At 43.7% G+C, this 5,291-nt stretch overlaps 1 pseudogene; it reads right to left on the reverse strand.

Annotated features, from left to right (window-relative positions):
• Positions 1-567: 567 nt before the first annotated feature.
• The window catches only part of LOC105523457, a 23,859-nt pseudogene continuing 19,135 nt past the window's right edge, over positions 568-5,291 (reverse strand).

A 5,291-nucleotide genomic window follows, 5' to 3' on the forward strand; every position in this document is an offset into this window, starting at 1 on the left:
GGAGAATGGCGTGAACCCGGGAGGCGGAGGTTGCAGTGAGCTCAAATCCGGCCACTGCACTCCAGCCTGGGCGACAGAGCAAGACTCCGTCTCAAAAAAAAAAAAAAAAATACAAAAATTAGCCGGGCGTGGTGGCGGACGCCTGTAGTCCCAGCTACTCGGGAGGCTGAGGCAGGAGAATGGCATAAACCCAGGAGGCGGAGCTTGCAGTGAGCTAAATATATTTAGGATTTAAAATATTCTTTTATATAAATTTTGGTACCTAAATAAAATGTTGATAATTGTGTGTTTTGACCTATCATATTAAATTCCTGGATGACCATTTTTTGATAGGTTAGGAGTTTATTATTTCAACTGGCCAGTTCAACTGGAAGCCCAGGAGCTTCCCCGATATTTTTGATGATGGTTATATGAGATCTGGTTTATCCTGGTTTGCTCCTTTTTAATTTTCTGATGTCTCTTCCTGGTGCTGATTTTTCTCTTCAGCACTTCTCATTATGGTAGAGTCTCGATCTTTATACATTTTGTGACATTTCTGCCTATTTTCTGAGAATACATCACATCCTCTCATCTTCCTGTGCACACCATCATCTCTTCTTTTCTGTTCTGCATCGTAGGTTCTTCATCTCTGAAACTGAAGTTAGGCATGATTTTTCTGAACCAAGGATGAATTATGCCATTAGAGGGCAGAAGAAGCTGCTTGTTCTTTAAACTAGCAACTCTTTCCCCCTCTGCAATTTTTTAAAATTACAATCTCAACTATTAAACAAATGATCAATAAACATCTGAAAAATTTAAATGCCACTAGCAGCCAGGCGCGGTGGCTCAAGCTTGTAATCCCAGCACTTTGGGAGGCTGAGGCAGACGGATTACTTGAAGCCAGGAGTTCAAGACCAGCCTGGCCAACATGGTGAAACCCCATCTCTACTAAAAATACAAAAAAAATTAGCTGGGTGTGGTGGTGTGCACCTGTTATCTCAGCTACTAGGGAGGCTGTGAATCGCTCCAACCTGGGAGGTGGAGATTGTGGTAAGTCACTGTACTCCAGCTTGGGTGACAGAGTGAGACCCTGTTAAAAAAGAAAAAAAAAAAAGCCAGTAACAATAAAACAAATGCCAACAAAACAAAGTTCTGGTGCCTTCAGGCATTTAGAGTTAACTGTAAGTCCAAAACCAGTGTAATTCTCCATCTTCCCACCCCGCCATATTGATCTTTCTACCAGGATATGTCTGTGGTAGTTAGCATTTTCATTAAATTTGCCCAGATCATAACGCATTCTCAATTTTGCAGGCTTTAAGAATTTTTTTAATTTTTCTAACGAAGTTGTACATTGTTTAAAAAGTCATAAGGTTCTTCAAGACTTACAACAAAAACTTCATTCTCCTGCTCTAATTAATTATATCCTGACTAATTCTTTAGAGGCAATTTCAACTCTGCTAGTTCTTTCTTTAAAAAAGAAAAGAGGCCGGGCGCAGTGGCTCAGGCCTGTAATCCCAGCACTTTGGGAGGCCGAGGCGGGCGGATCACGAGGTCAGGAGATCAAGACCATCCTGGCTAACACGGTGAAACCCTGTCTCTACTAAAAAATACAAAAAATTAGCCAGGCGTGGTGGTGGGCACCTGTAGTCCTAGCTACTCGGGAGGCTGAGGCAGGAGAATGGCGTGAACCTGGGAGGCGGAGCTTGCAATGAGCCGAGATCGCACCACTGCACTCCAGCCTGGGTGACCTGCTGAGACCCCGTCTCAAAACAAACGAACAACCACGCCTATGTTGTAGCCCCACCCCAGATGACCTGTCTGTTATTAGGTTCTTGTATATTGTTCCAAAGTTTCTTTATACCTATACTAACACACACACACACACACACACGGATATAAGCATGCACACTCATACAAGCACTTAATAGCGTTTTGTTTTTTTTTTTTGAGATGGAGTCTTGATCTGTCGCCCAGGCTGGAGTGCAATGGTGCAATATCAGCTCACTGCAACCTCTGCCTCCTGGGTTCAAGCAATTTCGTGCCTCAGCCTCCCAAGTAGCTGGGATTCAGGCATATGCCACCACGCCCAGCTAATTTTTTATTTTTAGTGGAGACCAGATTTTACCATGTTGGCCAGCCTGGTCTTGAAATCCTGACCTCTGGTGATCTGCCCACCTCGGTCTCCCAAAGTATTGGGATTACAGGTGTGAGCCAACATGCCTGGCTAATTTTTTGTCTGTTTTTAAATTTAACTTTGTTTATTTGCTTACTTATTTATTGCGACCAAATCTTGCTCTGTCACCCAGGATGGAGTACAGTGGCACAATCTCAGCTCACTGCAACCTCTGCCTCCCAGGTTCGAGTAATTCTTGTGCCTCAGCCTCCCGAGTAGCTGGGACTACAGGCATGTGCCACCACACCTGGCTAATTATTGTATTTTTCATAGAAACGGGGTTTCACCACGTTGACCAGGCTGGTCTCGAACTCCTGACCTCAGGTGATCTACCTGCCTCAGCCTCCCAAAGTGCTGGGAATACAGGTGTGAGCCACCGCACCCAGGTTCACACACACTTAATACCTTTCCGTTTTATACGAATCATATAGTACTAAGCACATTGTTTTCCTCCTTGCCGTTTTCACTTAACAATATACCTGAACATCTTTCTTTATGAATACATAGAAAAATTTTCTATTTTTTATGGCTGCACAATATCCCATTGTGTGTTGATATAACATTATTTAAGTCGTCACTTACTGATAATTTAGATTGTCAACTTTTGCTATTACACATAGGGTTAAGTACATTCTCACTAAATTTGACAGTGTTTCTCTCTCAGTTTAATGATTGTTTCAAATGTTCAGATATCATAGGCAATATTTTTAAATTTTTAACGTGAATCATGATATTATACAATAAACTGCACGTATTTAAACAGTGCAATTTGATAAATCTCACCATGTATATACCTGTGAAACCATCAACAATCACCACAATCAGAATCATGAACATACCTCCCGGGAACAAACGATTCTCCCGCCTCAGCCTCTGAGTAGCTGGGATTACAGGTAGCCACCACCATGCCTGGCTAATTTTTGTATTTCTAGTACAGACAAGATTTCGCCATGTTGGCCAGGCTGGTCTCAAACTCCTGACCTCAGGCGAGCTGCCTAACCTCAAGTAAAGCCTCCTGAGTGCTGGGATTTCAGGCGTGAGCCACCATGCCTGGCCGCTGCTAAATATTTTCTTGTACCCCTTCATAAGCCCTTTTCCCCGTTCTCTCATCCCCAAGCAACCACTGACATGCTTTCTGACACCATAAATTAATTTGCATTTTCTTGACATTACTGTGCATGGACTCATATCATTTGTACACTTTTTTTGTCTGGGTTCTTTCAGTATAATTATTTTGAAATTCGTGCTGTGGCATGTACCATTCCTGTTCCCTGTTATTGATGACTAGAATGTTTTGCTTGTGTTGTTCATCCATTCACTTGACAATGAACATTTGAGTTGTTTCCATTTGGGGGTATTACAGATAAAACTGTAAATGTTTATATTAAAAACATTTTGTGGCTGGGCACGGTGGCTCACGCTTGTAATCCCAGCACTTTGGGAGGCCGAGGTGGGCAGATCACGAGGTCATGAGATCGAGACCATCCTGGCTAACACAGTGAAACCCCATCTCTACTAAAAATACAAAAAATTAGCCAGGCATGGTGGCAGGCGCCTGTAGTCCCAGCTACTCGGAAGGCTGAGGCAGGAGAATCGCTTGAACCCAGGAGGCAGGTGTTGCAGTGAGCCGAGATCATGCCACTGCACTCCAGCCTGGCAACAGAGCGAGACTTCGTCTCAACAACAACAACAACAAATATTGGTTGCCCTGTAGATGTGTCCCAAAACTGCCTGCTCCTGGGACTTGCCCTCGCCCACTCTTCTGCATTGGATCTTTGCTTTCCATCTTGTGTGTTTCTCTTTCTAGGTTTGCTTCCTCTTTTGAGGTGGAGGACACGCGCTCTAGTAAATTACTGTGGAAGAAGAGTACCTGAGAGGTAAAATTTTTCAGAGCCTAAAATGTCACAAATGGTCTTACTCTACCCCCACACTTGATTTATGGTTTGGTTGAGCATAGAATTCTACACTGGAAATCATTTGCATTCATACCTGGAGGCATTTCTCTATTATAATCCTGCTTCTGGCATTGCTGACCAGGGGTTCAAGCTATTCTGACTCCTAATCCATTTATAAGCAATTTTTGCAATATTTTCCCCTCCCAGGATGCTTTGGTAACTTCCTTTTAACCTAGGTACATTTAGAAAATCCAATGTTGTGATGATGACGTTGTGACTAAAATTTACTTTGGCGGCCGGGCGCGGTGGCTCACGCCTGTAATCCACTCTGAGAGGCCGAGGCAGGCGGATCACGGGGTCAGGAGATCGAGACCATCCTGGCTAACACAGTGAAATCCCGTCTCTACCAAAAAATACAAAAAATTAGCTGGGCGAGGTAGCGGGCGTCTGTAGTCCCAGCTACTCGGGAGGCTGAGGCAGGAGAATGGTGTGAACCCAGGAGGCGGAGGTTGCAGTGAGCCGAGATCGCGCCACTGCACTCCAGTCTAGGCGACAGAGCGAGACTCGGCCTCAAAAAAAAAAAAAAATTTACTTTGCCAAGTGCTCTATAAGCCCTTTCTTTCATGTCTTTCATGAAATGATGTTTTTTATTATTTTCTTGGAAACATTCTTTTATTACTTGTGGGATAATACTCTCCCTTCCAATTTTTTTCTGCTTTCTTTTTCTGGGACTCATTATTTTGGTATTAGATTTTCTGGACTGATCCTCTACTATTTTCCATTCTTGTTTTTTGTTTTGTTTTGTTTTGTTTTGTTTTGTCTGACCAGGTTGGAGTGCAGTCATAGCTCACTGCAGCCTCGACCTCTTGGGCTCAAGCGACCTTCCCGCTTCAGCCTCCTGAATAGCTAGGACCACAGGCACACGCCACCACGCCCGGCTAATTTTTTATTTTTTGTAGAAGTAGGGTCTCTCCATGTTATCCAGGCTGGTCTTGAACTCCTGGGCTCAAGTGATCCACCTGCCTCGGCCTTCCAAAGTGCTGGGATTACAGGCACGAACCACTGCACCCAGCCTCCATTCATATTTTTCGTTGTGAAGTTTCCTCAGCACTTCAATTCTTTACTTCTGCTGGCATATTTACTTTTTTTTTTTTTTTTTTTGAGATGGAATTTTACTCTGTCTTCCCAGGCTAGAGTGCAATGGTACAATCTTGTTCACTGCAACCTCCGCCTCCCGGGTTCAA

The sequence above is a fragment of the Colobus angolensis genome, unplaced genomic scaffold (genome assembly GCF_000951035.1).
Source record: "Colobus angolensis palliatus isolate OR3802 unplaced genomic scaffold, Cang.pa_1.0 Scaffold464, whole genome shotgun sequence".
Lineage (NCBI taxonomy): Eukaryota > Metazoa > Chordata > Mammalia > Primates > Cercopithecidae > Colobus > Colobus angolensis.